Below are 17,106 nucleotides of genomic sequence, written 5' to 3'. Positions count from 1 at the left end.
CTATTCAGAGTTTCAAATTATCCTTGAGTCAATTTTGATCGTTTGTGTCCTTCTAGGAATTTGTCAATTCCATTTAAGTTATCTATTTTGTTGGCATATAGTTATGCATATTATTCCTTTTTGACCCTTTTTATTTCTGTAAGGTGGGTAGTAATGTACCCTTTTTCCTTCCCAGTTTGCTCATCCTTTTTCCTTGGTAAGTCTAGCTAAAAGTGTGTCAATTTTGTTGATCTTTTTAAAGAACTAACTTTTGGTTTCGTTGATTTTTTTTCTATTGTTTTCCTATTCTCTTTTTCATTAATTTCTGCTCTATTCATTATTATTTTCTTTCTCTACTTGTTTTGGGTTTAATTTGCTCTTCTTTTTCTAGTTTCTTAAGGTTGAAGTTTAGGTTATTGATTTGAGATCAATATCTTTTTTTAAGTGTAAGCCTGTACAGATATCAATTTCCTTATAAGCACTGCTTTAGCTGCAACCCATAAGTTTTACTATAGTGTATCTTATTTTCATTCATCTCAGAGTATTTTCTAATTTTCCTTGTGACTTCTTCTCTGACCCATTGGTTATTTCCCTTATTTTCGTAATGTGTATAGAATCTGCAGTGAGAACATCTCTTTTGTTCTTTATACATCTAGCTAGGATTTTTATCAATTTTGTTAATCTTTCAAACAAGCAACTTTGGGCTTTGTTAATTTACTCTACATTTGTTCTCCATTTCATTGATTTTTGCTCTTATCTTTCTTATTTCCTTCCTTTTGCTTACTTTGTATTAATCTTTGTACTCTTTTTCTAGCTTCTAAAGATAAAAATTTGGGTTGCTGATTTTAGACCTTTCTCTCTCTCTCTAATATAAGCATTAAAAACTATAAATTTCCCTCTAATCACTTTTTAACCTGCATCCCACAACTTTTGATATGTTGTATTTTCATTATTATCCAGTTCAAAATCTTTTCTAATTTCCCCTGTAATTCCTTCTTTGATCCATGGATTATTAAGAAATGTGATGTTTAATTTCCAAATATATTTTTGTAGATATGTTATTGTTACTGGTTTTAATTTATTCCGTTTTGGTCAGAGGACATTTTCTTTAGTATTTCAGTTTTTTGAAATGTCCTGAGCAATTGGCTAGGCATATTGTGTATCTCAATGGCCATATTATGTGCATTTGGGAAAAAATGTATTCTGCTTTTGTTGAATGTAGTGTTCTACAAACGTCAGTTAGGTCAAGGTTATTCAGATCTTCTATGCGCTAACTGATTTTTAATCTACTTGTTCTATCAATTACTGAGAGAACTGTGTTATAATCTCCAACTATAATTGTGGATTTGTCTTTTTCTCCCTTTAATTCTGGCAATTTTTCTTCATGTACCTTTAAGCTCTATTATTAGGTACATACATATTTATAATTGTTATGCTTTCCTGATTAATTATTATGAAATGTCCCTCCTTATATTTATATGTCTTTTCCCATCTATTTATTTTCAGCCTATATATCTGTGTATTTATATTTAAAACACATCTTTTGTAGACAGCATGTAGTGGAGTCTTGCTCTTTTATCCAGTCTGGCAATCTCTGCCTTTTAATTGGAGTATTTAGTCCTGTGCAGAAAAGAGTTAACATAGTAGGCTTATCCTTAGACCCAGCCTTAGGAAGACCTGCTTGCAAGTTTGGCCTGTGGTTGGCATCTGGGAACTTGGCCCTTGGAGTGTTCCCAGTCAACAGTTAGCAGATAAGGATGATTCACTCTGTCCAGAACATTTGTACAAACAATATGGTTTATGCTGAACACCTGCCTTCCTTCTGGGATTCTGGAATTTTCGTACGTACTAGGCAGAGTGTGCCTACCTGGCCAGACCACAATAAAAATTTGGGCACTGAGTCTCTAATGGGCTTCCCTGGGCAGGAACACACACACGTTGCTGCATTTCCATGGATGGAGGAAGAGTGTGCTCTATGTGATCCTTCATGAGAGGCAGAGAGCATAAGGAAGCCTGCATATGGATTCCTCTAGATCCACCTGAGTCTTTTTTCCTTATAATACAGCTGTACATTCTTAATACATCAATGCAGTAAATCTTAGGCATGAGTACACTATATGATGAGTCCTGAGTCCTTCTAGTGAATCTCTAAATGAAGAGATGGTCTTGGGGACCCTGATATGAATCCATTTACATTTAATGTAATCATCAGTATAACTGGGTTTAGGGCTACTATTTTATTTGGCTTCTGTTTGTCTTATCCTTTGTTTTATTTTGCTTTTGTCTTATGTTCCTCTGTTCCTACTTTCCTGCCTCCGTTTGGGTTAATAACATATTTATTCTAGAATTTCTTTTTAATTTATCTATTAGCTCTTTTGCTATATCTCTTTACATTACATTTTTAGTGGTTACTCTAAGGAACACAACATACATCCTTAACTTTTCAGGCTATTTACAGCTAATATTGTATCTTCTGATATACACTCTAAGAACTTTGCAACCATCTAGGTTCATTTCTTCTCATTCTTCATGCTATAATTATCATATATATTATACCTACATATGTAATAAACCTCACAATAAAATGTTTTAAATCTTTGTCATAACCAGTTATATATATTTTAAGTAAATTAAAAGAAAAAATATTGCCTTTAATATTTACCCACATATTTACTATTTCTGATGTTCTTCATTCCTTCCTAAAGATCCAGGTCTGTGGTCCAACGAAACAGAACTCATCAGCCTTCATATCTGAATAAGAGTTCCCATCTCACACCCACTAACTCAGCTAAGTTTTTGACAATGCTTTTGGGCTGGCACACAGGGTGGAGATCACTATGCCCATCTTACAGGTAGGAAAACTGAGACTCTGGAAGAGTTAGTGACTTGCCTGCTCAGCTGCTAAGTAGCAGAGCTGGAATCAGAATCTAGGTCTATCAACTCTCGATCCAGTGTCTTCCCATGTTTCTCAAAGATTGCAAAATAGTTAGAACTCCTCATGTTGTATAGACAGCTTCTCCTTTTGGGGTCATCATATTCCGGGAGACTCTGTCCATCAGGAGATCATTCCTTGTAAGGAGCCATTCTTGAGGGTCCTTGGTAGCAGAAACCAGGGAAAAGATGAGCAAAGTGGTCTTTCTCATGTGCCCTGTCTTCCTGCTGAGGTTATAAGCTTCCTGAGGATGGAGAGGGTTCACGGGCACAGTGGTTGGTGTTGAGACTCTTCCCATCTCCTCTCTCAGTGCCATCGTCTGTCTTGGTGCTCCCACCTCTCCCAGGAGCTCCTTTATTTTATTTTATTTTATTTATTTATTTTTTATTTTTTTTGAATTTTATTTTTTTAATTTTTTATACAGCAGGTTCTTATTCATTATCTATTTTATACATATTAGTGTATATATGTCAATCCCAATCTCCCAGTTCATCCCACCACCACCCCACCCCCCGCCAATTTCCCCACTTGGTGTCCAGGAGCTCCTTTAGAACCCCATCTCCCCCAGACTCCCAAAACTTACTGGATAGCTAACTACCCAACTCACCAAGGACTTTCTCTGTAGCCTGAGCCACTGAGTCATTGAGTTGGAGCTGCTTCCCAGGGGTCTTGGGTGGATGAGACATCACCATCATTCCACCACTCATTTCTACCCAATGCTTTGCAATTTGCCAAGTGCTCTTGTAACGATCTCTCATTCAAGCCTCCTACTGCTTCCAGGAGGTAGGGCAAGCAAGAATATCCCAGAAGCATAAGATTCCCAATTATTCCAACCGACCCCATGAGATTTGGGGTCAAGTAAATGGGAAGAGTGTGTCTGACTCCAGACCCAGAACTTCAATATCCTTGGGCAGCCCAGGGAAAGAGCTGGGCCTCTGTGGCTCCAGCCTCATGTTTTTCTGTCTTAGGGAAGAAATCCAGCTGGGCTAGTCCTTCAAGAAGAATGCCCCTTTCACTTCTCCTTTTAGTGAGGTCCTCAGCCATGAGCTCTCATCGATCAGCAGAATCTGATCCTTCCTTAGCTTCCAAGCAGGAGCTATTTCTACAAGGAGAAGGATGGAACCTGGCCTCAGGCAAGACAGGAAAACCTGGTGGTTAGGGCTTCCTGTCCCCAAGCCCGGGGACTCCTTGCCTTCTTAGGGTGTGACCTCCTCAGCTGTGGCCCATCAGGACCTTTGTGCATGTGCTCAGAGGCCTTCCCTCCTCCTGCACCCACCCACTTTCGGTGAGCCTCTGGCTAGTAAATATATCCCAACCTCCCTCTCAGCACCACTATTTCCCCTCCTTGCATCTCCCAGAACTTAAGGACCATGAGCCCCCTAAGTCCTCATCCTGGGTCCCACCCAGTGGTACACCAAAGCCAGCGCATACCGACCTGGGACAGCATCTCTTCCCAACTCCACGTTCAGTGACACCAGGTTGAAAGCTTGCAATCAGCAACTTTAGGAGTATTTACATCATAGGAATCAGCAAACATTGCAAATCAGAGCTTTCTGCTCACAGCCAGTTGTTAAACATTTACCAGCACATCACTGGCCCCGCCTTACTTGTCTGTCAACCAAGACCTGCCAAGTTATTTGCTCATAATCACTGGTATTGGTATCAGCCACTTCCATGTGGAGTTCCTGAGTCCCCTTTCCCAGCAGGTCATCCTGGCCCCAGGGGGCAGAGCCAGCCAGGTGGTGGCAATGGAAGCCAGGCCAGCATGCCCTGAATTGACAAGGACAAGGAGATATGGGCAGAGCATGGATAGTTTCTGCTACAGACACACACATACACACACACTCACTCCTGGTTTACTTTAACACTTGTGGGTTTGTTTCAATGCATATTGGAAAAAATACAGCCAGTACACTAAATCTGTGATTTCATGGATATTTTTATTTTTTCGTTTTTGTTTTTTTGGGGGTTTTTGGCCATGCCACATGGCTTGCAGGATCTTAGTTCCCTGACCAGGGATGGAACCTGGGCTCCTAGCAGTGAGAGCACCAAGTCCTAACCACTGGACCACCAGGGAATCCCCTCATGGATATTTTTGGATGAAGTCAACTTCAATTAAGTGTATAATAGATTGGGTGGTGGGCAGAAGTGGTAAAAATTATGGAGATGATGGAATGAACAAAGTTTAGCTGTTGGTGATGGGGTCCTAGTGAAGAATTTTAGGCAGGGGAGCGAGCAGGGCTAGTTTGCATTTTAGGAAGAGCTTTCTTGCATTTATGTGCAGAACAGATTGGAGGGAGGCAAGTGCGGGCAGAGGAATGGGGTTGAGAAGGAACAGATGGGTCTGGGAGTTAAACAGGTACAATCAACAAAATTAGAGACATTATCAGATATGGGGAGGGGACAATGGTGACTTCCCTGGACATTAAGGAATAATATGTGAGTTGCTTTGGGGGCAGGACAATTGAGGTGCAGTGTGTTATCTCTGCCCCCAAACTCCCAACCTCACCTCCTCCCATCACCTTCTGGAACTCAACCGATCTGCCGCTCACCAGGCTTCCCATTGGCTTGGAATGTCCTTGACCCTTTGTCCTGTGGAGCTCCTGCTGCCTTCCTTTTTTTTTTTTTAATAATTTTTATTGGAGTATAGTTGATTTACAATGTTGTGTTCATTTCTGCTGTACAGCAAAGTGAATCAGTTATAAATATACATATGTCCACTCTTTTTTTAGATTCTATTCCCATATAGGTCATTACAGAGTATTGAGTAGAGTTCCCTGTGCTATACAGTAGGTTCTTATTAGTTATCTATTTTATATATAGTAGTGTGTATATGCCAACCCAATCTCCCAGTTTATCCCTCCCCTCCCCTTTTCCCCTTGATAGCTATAAGTTTGTTTTCTACCTCTGTGAGTCTATTTCTGTTTTGTAAATAGGTTCCTTTGTACCATTTTTTTAGATTCCACATAGAAGCGATATCATATGATATTTGTCTTTCTCTGTCTGACTTACTTCACTCAGTATGACAATCTCTAGGTCCATCCATGTCGTTGCAAATGGCATTATTTCATTCTTTTTTATGGCTGAGTAATATTCCATTGTATATATGTACCACCCCTTCTTTATCCACTCCTATGTCAATGGATATTTAGGTTGCTTCCATGTCCTGGCTATGGTAAATAGTGCTGCAATGAACATTGGGCTACATGTATCTTTTCAAATTATGGTTTTCTCCAGATATATGCCCAGGAGTAGGCTGCCTTCTTTTCTGAAGCTTCCCCATTTCCCACGCAGAACCGTGTCTTCCTTTGCACTCCCAGATCCCTTTGTACCTTTGTGCCTGCAGGTGCTTGGCACTAGCAATGACTTCCCCTTGTTAGTATTTATTACAGGCCGGGCACCCTGCCAGGAACATTATGTACAGCACGTGGTTCACTCTTTTCTCATAATACCCCTGGGAAGCAAAGGGTTTCATCCCTACTTCACAGATTAAAAAACTGAGGCTGACAGAGCCAGTATCTGAACCCAGGCCTAATTGTCTCTAAAGCTCATGCCCTTAATCTCTCTGCTATGTATGCCTTATCATGCTATAGTGTAATTATTCATTTATGTATGTGTCTTTCCATTGGACTTAGAGTTCTAATGGCATCGAGTCCGAAATGGGTCCTTCCCTGGATCCCAGAACCCCAGAACTGAATGGGACTTCCTCATCTGAAGCTTGAATTTCCTACTTGGAGGTCTGCCAAGAGGTGCTTGCATGGTCCCTTTGTTGGGGATCTCACTATCATCCAAGGTGGGCAGATCTGTCTCTGAATGGCTCTGCCCACTACCAATGTCTTTCTTCTTTGAGCTTTATCTCTTGACCCCTGCTTCTGTTCCCCTGGGGCCTCCAACATCTAGGAGGTAGCAACGACACTGAGACACACAAGGGGATCTTCTAGTTCCCTTTGGTTTACAGCTGTCCCAGTTCACCAGGCAGAGAGGACCAGCTGCTTAGCAGTACCACTATCTGTGCTCCTGTTTTTAAGTTGAGCTCTGGCCTCCAATAATATAAGCATGGTGTATGGTAAAAACCATATATAGTGAATGCATAAATTCATGCTGCAAGTAAAACTTACATTATTTGAATTTTATTATTTGAATATTATTTATTATTATTATATTAATATTATTATTATTATTATATTATTTGAATATTATTATGAGATTTTTATATTGTTGATTTTTGAGTTAATTTCACACACTGAGCCGCTGACATAAACATACCTTTAGTTTTTATTACTTGGTCAAGAGTCTTTTTTACTAGTATGTTTATATACATCATCAATAAGCAGGTCTACAATTAAAGTTTTGATTCATTACATAATCATATTTTCTAACCCTGCTTCAGTCTGAAACAAGCATACTACATATTGGTGTTGTATGTCTGTTAAAAGACTCATTGCAATGTATTTTATTAAATTTTACTAAAGGTGAGGGTTGTTTTCTCCTCTCTTCTTTTGAGGAAATAAAAACCATTCTTGGGGAGAAATTAAAAAGTTAACATCACTAACTAGGAAACACTTCTTACTCCATCCTACATCCCTGTTAACACTCCATTCACCGGCCCTGAATACCATTACCGCGTGGTATTTTTATCTCCACCAGCCTTGGACATAGACCTTTATTTTTACGCATTTGCCTTGATGCTTGCTGATTGACACCTTCATCTCTATCAACTATTTATTTGCCTTTGAGATTACATCATATTCACTTTCTGAGTCTGTATTTTTTTTATAGCCCAATAAAATAAACGGGTTTCATGGAAAAAAAAAAAGTTGAGCTCTGGGAAGCCCTCCTCTCAAGAGACCAAAAGGCAAGTTGCTTCATAGCTGTCACCTGTCTCCCCCTTGCCCTGTGCAGGGCCACATCTCTTCCAGGCCTGGGCTTAGGGTGTTTGGGGAGAAGTCCACCCTGACAATGCGCTCGCACACTCCCCCGACAGGATGGCCTCTCACCCTGTGCACTCACCTGCCTGATGCCACGAAGCCAACTTCTCAAAAGTCCTCATGAACTTTGGGCTCCTGAGCTTCCAAGCCAAGCAGAAATGAAATGTATGGGAGGCTCCCCGCCCTGCCCGGGAGGCCCCTCCTCCCCTCCTACTCTCCCACACTTGATAAGAGAGGTGAAACATTTCTAGATTTGGTGCTGCGACTGACACTTTGTCACCTCCAGGTAAGTGGCTCTCAGGACCACCCCCTGTTCCTGTCCTCTGGGACTGCATGTGTGTTGGCTGGCGAGGGGGAAGGGTACCATGGGTAGCAGTGACACCCCCAGCCCGCTCTCCTGAATCCCCTGAGCTCCCCGCCCCAGCGCCCGTCCATCCTCCTGGCTCCTTCCTGCATCTCCCTCACTTTAAACCCCAGACACTCTGTCTGTCTTCAGCCACCTTCATTTAAGAGGCTGGGGCAGGAATCCAGGAGGGAGCTGATGGAGCCTGGACAGAGGTGGTGGCAGTTAGGGTCGACAGGAAGGGATGGGTTTGAGAGGTACTGAGGAAGGGGACTCAGTGTTGGACTCAGCACCTCGCAACACAGCGGCCCGCCTTGCACCGTGGTTCTTCACTGGAAGATGTAGGACCAGCCCTGCTGCATCTTGGTTTTGGGGCCTGAGTAAGTCATTTCACCTCTCTGGGCCTCAGTTTCCTCACCTATGAAATAGGAATAATAAGAGGATCAGGTAAGAGCTCAGAAGAGCCAAGTGGGGCTTTAAGGGAAAAGCTAGAGGGATGCTGGTCTGGTCTGGTGGTGATTCGTCAGGTCGTAGAAGGCAGGCCTGGAATGGAGTCCTTCACTGAGGCTCAAGAACCCCCATCACCCTGGGAGGTGAGCTTTCACACCCCTTTCTTCCAGCAAATTGTCTGAGGTTCAGAGAAGTTAAACCTCTGGCCTGGGGCCCCCAGCAGGGGCAGGGCTGGAACCCAGGATGGGCTGCCTCTAGGGCTGTACTCTTGGTGCTACTCTGTCACGGTCTCGGGCTGGGCTGGGTGGGGGCATTGGGGTCTGTGCACTCTCTGTGGGCCTCCACTTGCCGTCTGCAAAGTGTCAGGAGAGGTGAGACTCCCTAAGAGCCTTCCTGCTCGAATAGTCTGTTGGATGTCCAGACTTCTCGCTACCACCCTACCTGCCACATACTAGAAGGCTCTCCTAGAACCCCCAGTACTCTGAACCCGACCGCCCCACATGGTTTTCACTCAGACCTGCTTCTGCTGGTGAATTCTCCTCCAGGAACGGCCCCCGACACACACACGCAGCCCGGTCTGAAACCTGAGTGTTACCCTAGTCACCTCCTTCTCCCTCCTCAACCAACATGACAGCAAACCCTGACGAGTTGACTTTGCGAATAATTTTCACATCTTTCCCCTTCTTTCCACTCTCACTGGCTCCTCGTATCCCTCCTGGATCCCAGCAACGCCTCCACAACTATCTCTCCACTCTGACTTACCAAAACCAGAGTGATTTCTGCGAAACTCCATACCCACCCAAGTCACCCCCTCCTCCTTGACCTCATACCTGTGGCCTCCAGGGCCTGGAACACCTCTCTCTCTAGCACGTCTCCACTCCTCCCCACCCCCGCCCAGTCCCCTTGGTCAGCCTTACTCAGCCCTGGAGGCACTTCTCCCAGGAAGTCTTCTCTGACCTCTTCTGCTCTAAAGTGTGGTCCTCTGCCCCTCCATTCGGGCACCTACCACTTGTACCATAATTGCCTTTGTCTCTCACGGGTTAGTGTGAGTTCCCCAAGGGCATCAGCTGTGTATAGTTCCCCCCTGGGATGCCGGGATGAGCCGGGCACCTGGCATACAGCAGTGTTCAATGAGTGGATGGATGGGTGGGTGGATGGCTACACGGATGACTAGTTTGGTTAAGTTTTATTAGTGGGTTTACGTGAGGGATTTGTTATCCCTACCAAGAAACACCTTTGCATTTTAACAAAGGGCGAGTTATTTAAGAGGGCAATTGTCAATTATCTGTATCAGACCAGCAGGGCCAGGAGACAGATTTTTTTTAACCTCTTAAAACACATCCACTTCATCTACCCCAGGAAGGATCTTGAAACAGCTGTCTGTCACCCAGACCCCAGATCCCAAGAAAAGGGCAAGACCAATATTGTTGGTCCTATCTTCCAAGTCATTTCCCTTCTTCCTTAAAGCCCATTCAAGAGCCAGCAGAGGGATTTCCCTGGTGGCCCAGCGGTTGAGGCTTCGCGCTTCCACCGCAGGGGGCATGGGTTCCATCCCTGGGGGAAGACTAAGACCCTGCATGCCATGTGGCGTGGCCCTGAAAAGAAAAAGAGCCAGCAGAGCCAAACTGCCTTGATATTCAATTTTAGGGGCCCAAGAAAGACCTCAATGACCCCATATATTTGCTCCTCTGCTGTCTAATGCCTGAAATGGGCTTAATTCCTCTAGTTTAAGGCTCTGATTGCTGTTAGGTGATGAAGACTTGCAGGGGCACCATGCTTTGAAGTTTACTAAAAGCTCTCATATCCATAACTTCCTTGGAGTCTCATGATCATGTCACCCACACCCCCTGCCCATTACATAGATGAGGAAATTGAAGCTTGGGAGAAGGGAGTGACTTGCTCAAGTTTATACAGCTAGTTTTTAGCGGTCTGGGTATAGAACATTCCAGTATACCATAGCTGATTCTCTCCTTGATCCCCAATCCAGTTCCAAACCTTCCTAGGAAGACTCATATGGTTTTTAAGAAATTTGTCCCCCAGGTTTCTTCACTATTGAGTCACTGATTTTTTCTTTGTGATTAACATGTGATTTGTGGGGAGATACTTTGAGACTATGTAAATATCCCATCTCTCGTCACCCATTTACCCACTAATTTTAGCATCCATGGATGATTTTCTAACTCCATCATTTCTTCTATATTTATTAGTTGGCATCCTACTGTAGTGTAAAGCTTTCTCTTCTCTCCCTAGTTTGCTAGGGCTGCCATAACGAAACACCATGAACTGAGGGGCTTAAACAACAGAAATTTATTTGCTCCCAGTCAATTCTGGACACTAAAAGTCTGGGATCAAGGTGTCAGCAGGGTTGGTTCTTCCTTGAGGGCTCTGAGGGAAGGATCTCTTCTGGGCCTCTCTCTTTGGTTTGTAAATGACCATCTTCTCCCTGTATCTTCACATCATATTCCCTCTGTGTGTCTACCTCTGTGTCCAATTTTCCTTTTTTTGTAAGGACACCAGTTATACAGGATTAGGGCCCACCTTAATGGCCTCGTTTTAACTTGATTATCTCTGTGAAGACCCTATCTTCAAATAAGGTCACATTCTGAGGTACTGGGGGTTAGGACCCCAACATTCATTTTTGTGGGGAGACAAAATTCAACCTCAAACTTACTTTGTTTGTTCATTGATTGATTGATTCTTATTTTATTCAGTACATCACTATCAACTATTACTGGTCCAACTGTCTCAGATTTGGCCAGTGTGAGCTCCTGAGAGCTGGCTCCTATGTCCTCTTGACATATCCCCATGATTCTTTGAGCAACTTCTTACTTTCTGGCACCAAAAAGATATTCCAGGTTCTACTTTCTTTGACCCAGGACCAGAATCATTTATTTCTCCAAGGAGAAATATCTTTGCAGGTATGCTCATCTCTATTGGTGTATCAGTGTTTCTAAAAGATGATATATACACGGATACCTCTGCTTTCAATTCAGCGTCCTTGGGTTCACGCGCTCCTTCCCCCTTTGCATATTTTCAATGCCCCTCTCCAAGAAGCAGAAACCTGGCTTCAATGGTCCTCATTTGCAGAGGCCTAGAATACAAGAAGCCTCTTATTTTAAGCTGTTATCAGTCACTTAGGTGTAGAGAGAATGTGTGCCTTTTATTGCCTGTCTCTAGAGTAGGTTTTGATATAAGAACGGACGGAGGGAGTAAGGAGGCACTGGGGTCTGAGGACGGTCACAGGAGGAAAAAGAGAGAGAGAAGGGGGCCCTCAAGCCTCAACTCTCTAAGGACTTGGCCATGGGACCCACTGAAGGAAGTTTCCTTGTCTGCCTGCTTGCCAGGGAGTGTGACCAAGGTAAGGGAGGACCGGGGGAAAACCCACTGCTCCCTGCCTGCCTGCGCCCTCTCGGTTTCCAGTCTAATATATCAGACTGTTTGATGAAAGTCAGGCCACATGAAGGAGGCAGACGAGGTCTCTGAAACTGGGCGCAGCTTTAATAAAGCCATTAATAAAGGCCCCACCATCTGAACAAACATTTTGAATGTTTCCACAGCATCTTCTCTTTCTTTCTTTTTTTGTCTAATTTTTAATTGAGATAAAATCCACATCACATAAACTTCATCATTTTAACCCCTTTAAAGTGTACCTGTGAGTGGTATACTCACAATTTGTACAACGCTCACTGCTACCGAATTCTAGAATATTTTCATCACCCCCAAAAGAAACCCTGTATCTCCCTACTTTCTACTCCTCCCAGGCCCCTGGCAACCAGTAATCTACTTTAAGTCTCCATGGATTTGTCTATTCTGAACATTTCTTATGAATGGAGTCTATTCTGAACATTTCTTATGAATGGAATCATACAGTGTCTGGCCTGTTGTGTCTGTCATTTAACATAATGCATAAAACGGTACTTCATTCCTTTTTATGGTTGAATAAAATTCCACTGTATATTGCATTGTACCTTCGTTTATCCATTTATCAATTGATGGACATTAGGTTGTTTCCACTTTTTGGCTACTATGAATAATGCTGCTATGAACCTTCATGTGCAAGTTTCTGTGTAAATATTTTCAGTTTTCTAGGGTATATACTTTAGAGTGAAATTATTGGGTCATATTGTAACTCTATGTTTAACTTTTTGAGAAACTGCCAAACCTTTCCATAGTGGTTATACCATCTTATATTCCCATGAATAATATATGAGAGTTCCCATTTCCTTGCCAACACTTTTTATTTTCTGTTGTTTTTTTTTTTTTCATAGTCATCCTTGTGGGTGTGAAGTGATATCTCATTGTGGTTTTGATTTGCTTTTCCCTGTTGACGAAGCAATCCACAGTTGAGCATCTTTTCATGTGCTTATGGGCCACTTGTATTCAGAGAAATGTCTAGTTAAATTCTTTGCTTATTTTTAAATTGGGTTATTTGTCTTTGTATTGTGGACTTGTTTATATATTCTGGATACTAGAATTATCAGGTGATTTCCAAAGATTTTCTCCCATTATGTGGGTTGGCTTTTCACTTTCTTGATAGTGTGCTTTGATTCACAAAAGTTTTTAATTTTAAAGAAGTCCAACTTATCTATTTTTCCTTTGCTTGCTTGTGCTTTTGATATCACATCAAAGAAACTGTTACTTAATCCAAGGTCATGAAGATTTACACCTGTTTTCTTCTAAGAGTTTTATAGTTTTATCTCTCATTTAGATTTTTGCTCCATATTGAATTAATTTTTGTATGTGGTATGAAGTAGGGTTTCACTTTATTTATCTGCATGTGGATATCCGGTTGTCCCAGCACCAACTGTTGAAAAGACTGTTCTTTCCCATCGAATGGACTTGGCACCCTTGTCAAAAATCAAATGACTATAAATGTAAGGGTTTCTTTCCGGACTCTCAGCTCTGTTCTGTTGATCTGTATGTCTATTCTCATGCCAGTATCAAACTGCCTTGATTACTTTAGCGTGCAGTAAGTTTTGAAATCCGGAAGTGTTAGTCCTCCAACTTTGTCTTTCTTTTTCTAGATTGTTTTGGCTGTCCTGAGCTCCTTGCATTTCCACATGAATTTTAGGATCATCTTGTCCATTTTCCTCCTCTTTCTTAGCCTTTTTCTGCCTCACTTTCCCCATATTTCTAACACCCTTGTTTTCAGGTTTCAGCTGCAAACAAGGTGCAGTCAGGAACTGTGACCAGGAACAAGTTACTTCACCTCCGTGCAACAAAATGCATAATATCTAGTGCACAGGGTCATTATTGTAAAGATTAGATTAGATGCCATGATATATTAAAGGTCACGGAAGAGCCTGTGGATTGCTTAGTCAGTTCACCAGCTTGTAAACGAGTTGTAACAAAAACAACAAAACAAGAAGGACCACTTTTTGTTTGCTGAAATATAGTAACAGGTATACACTTTACTGAACTACCTCTTTAATAAATAAGCCAATATTTTTTTTTTCCTTTTTTTAAAAAAAAATATTTATTTATTTATTTTTGGCTGAGTTGGGTCTTTGTTGCTGTGTGGACTCTCTCTAGTTGTGGCGAATGGGGGCTACTCTTCGTCGCGGTGCGCGGGCTTCTCTCGCCGTGGCTTCCCTTGTTGTGGAGCACGGGCTCTAGGCACGCGGGCTTCAGTAGTTGCGGTGCATGGGCCCAGTAGTTGTGGCTTGCGGGCTCTAGAGCACAGGCTCAGTAGTTGTGGCACACGGCCTTTGTTGCTCCGCGGCATGTGGGATCTTCCCGGACCAGGGCTCGAACCCTTGTTCCCTGCATTGGCAGGCGGATTCTTAACCACTGTGCCACCAGGGAAGTCCCTAAGCCAATATTTTTGTAAAATTTTTAATGCTTCCAGGTCAATGAAGAGTTTATAAAAGGCTACTTACAAAAGGCATTTTATATGTCATCTCCTGACAGATTATAGGATACAATTATCACCATTTTGTACATTACATATTAGCTCCCAACATAAGAATGGCCTTTCCATGAAGGAATGGGCTTTTTGAGTTGTGTTCACTCCTGGATCCCTTGTCTCTGTCATTTAGTAGATACTCAATGAATACTTTTTGGGAAAAAAAGGAAAAACAATGACCATCTTTTTGTGGGCACTTGACCTATCCAGATGGGGAGCCAAACACTTGACATGAATCATCTCATTGAATCCTCATAATAACCCATGAGGCAGATATTGTCATTATGTCCCATTTTACATATGGGGTGTGGACACTAAGCCATGGAGGAGTCAAGTAACATTGGTCCCACAGCTGAGCTAAGATTTCAATCCTGCAGGTGACTCTCAAATCCTCTGAGCCATGGCTACCGGCCAGTCTCCTCTGGTTTAGGGAGGGGCTTAAAAAGGTGGGTTCTGGGCTGACTTCCATGACGTGGGTCTTAGGGAATGTGCAGGTGCTTCTTACCCACAACCCGGAATGCACCAGGGGGCACCCCAGATTCTGCATCGCCCTCTCCTCCAGGTTCTTCAGGTAGATCTAATATATGAAGCAGAGTCAAATTAAGCTCTCTGGAACCCTGCTCCAACCCCTGACTGTCCCTCCGCTGGGCAGCTACATAACCTCCAGTCAGCCTCCCTGCCCCCAGCCCCTTCCTACCATGCCTGTCACGTCATGAGACCACAGATCTGACCTTGTTAACCCGACACCTCAAACCAGGTGGCCGCGCTGCGCACAGGATCAAGGCTGAGCTCTACTGGTGAGAGGCACCACACGAACCTTGAACTCAGAACTCAGTTCAAACGCCAGCTCTCCCCTTTCCTGACCTCTGAGCCTCAGTTCCCTTGCGTAGAAAGTGGGGAAAATTAACGGAGGACAAGGGCTCCAAAGTACTTAGCAACTTCACAGGCAAACCAGGCTCTGCTCCATTGGCCATCCCTCCTGCCCCATCCACCCCACCCTAAGGTCGCAACCCTTGTCTGTGGTCTACTTTTGCACCATTTAGGGCCATCAAGGCCCATTCTCCCTTGTTGGGACATGTCTTCAGGTATGGAAGGCATTTCTTGTCCAAGCTAACAGCTCACTTCTTCCAATTGTTTCTTATTAGGATGTGTCTTGGAAGCCCCTTGTCCCCTTGGCTACTGTCCATTGATTGGTCCAGCTTCCCACAGCTTTGAGTTCTGTGCTACATCACTGCTCACGGTGGGGACCTTGGCCATCCCCTCAGACGGGACCTTGGCCAGTCTTCCCAGACTTCAGATATTCTTGGATATCTGATCAGATATATTGTCACTGTTTTTGTCTTATGTGCATACCATTTGTTCTGTGATTTGCTTTATTTAATTTTTTTGTCAACTCGTATTTTTTCTATCACTATTATAAATATAAAACCCCTCATCACAGAGGGAGGCCATAACAAGGCATATTTAAATTAAAATGAAAAATGCCCATTCTGGTATCACCCATGGTGGTGTGACTGCCACATTTGGAGAAACGCAGATCTGGCCAACACCCCCTTTCTCAGACGGACAAAGCACGACTGGGAGAGGGGCAGGGTCTGAGCTGGAGCTGAGGGGTTCTGGGTGTTTCACAGCACCCCCTTTCTTCTCCGCTCTCCTCTCCCCCTCCATTCCCCAAGTCTTTGCCTGCATCTGCTGTCTTGCCCTCCTGCCCCTCATTCTCTTTCTCCTCCTCCTCCCCTTCCCCTCCCCTCTCCCCCTCTCCCTCCTTCTCCTTCTCCTCCTCCTTCTCTATCTAAATGTTAGCTCTCTTACCATAGGATCCTGCAATCCCGCTCCTGTTCATATATCTGGAGAAAAACATGGTCCAAAAGGATACATGCACCCCAATGTTCATTGCAGCACAGTTTACAATAGCTATCCCTTTCTATTCTTTCCTGGAACCTCCTACTTCTCCCACTCTTACTTTGAATAACTGCTCGGGCTGTTGGAATCCCCCCTTCCAGCGGGAACGTGCAGTTCCCATTTTGGGAGTCGGCATAAGTAGCTCTGTGGTGGTGTCTACTCACCTTTTGTAGATTTCAGTTTTTCCTTTTGTAAAATGGGTTGGTAGTCCCTGCCTTACTTTCCTATACAGAGCAGCGAGACTGGGTGTTTTTTTAAAAAGCATCTTGGCGGGGGGCGGGGGGGGGCTTCCCTGGTGGCGCAGTGGTTAAGAATCCGCCTGCCAATGCAGGGGACACGGGTTTGAGCCCTGGTCCGGGAAGATCCCACATGCCGCGTAGCAACTAAGCCCGTGCGCCACAACTACTGAGCCTGCGCTCTAGAGCCTGTGCTCCGCAACATGAGAAGCCACCCCAACGAGAAGCATGCGCACCGCAACAAAGAGTAGCCCCCGCTCACCGCAACCAGAGAAAGCCCATGCGCAGCAACGAAGATACAACGGAGCCAAAAATAAATAAATAAAAGAAATAAACTTAAAAAGAAATGTCTTTAAAAAAAAAAAAGCGTCTTGGGAAAGCACCTAAATAGCGTTACTAATTGGGGCGAGGCACCCCACCCCAAACTGTCC

Source organism: Balaenoptera borealis, assembly GCF_965194805.1.
Source record: "Balaenoptera borealis genome assembly, chromosome: 16".
Classification (NCBI taxonomy): Eukaryota; Metazoa; Chordata; class Mammalia; order Artiodactyla; family Balaenopteridae; genus Balaenoptera; species Balaenoptera borealis.
This window is presented reverse-complemented; position numbering follows the sequence as displayed.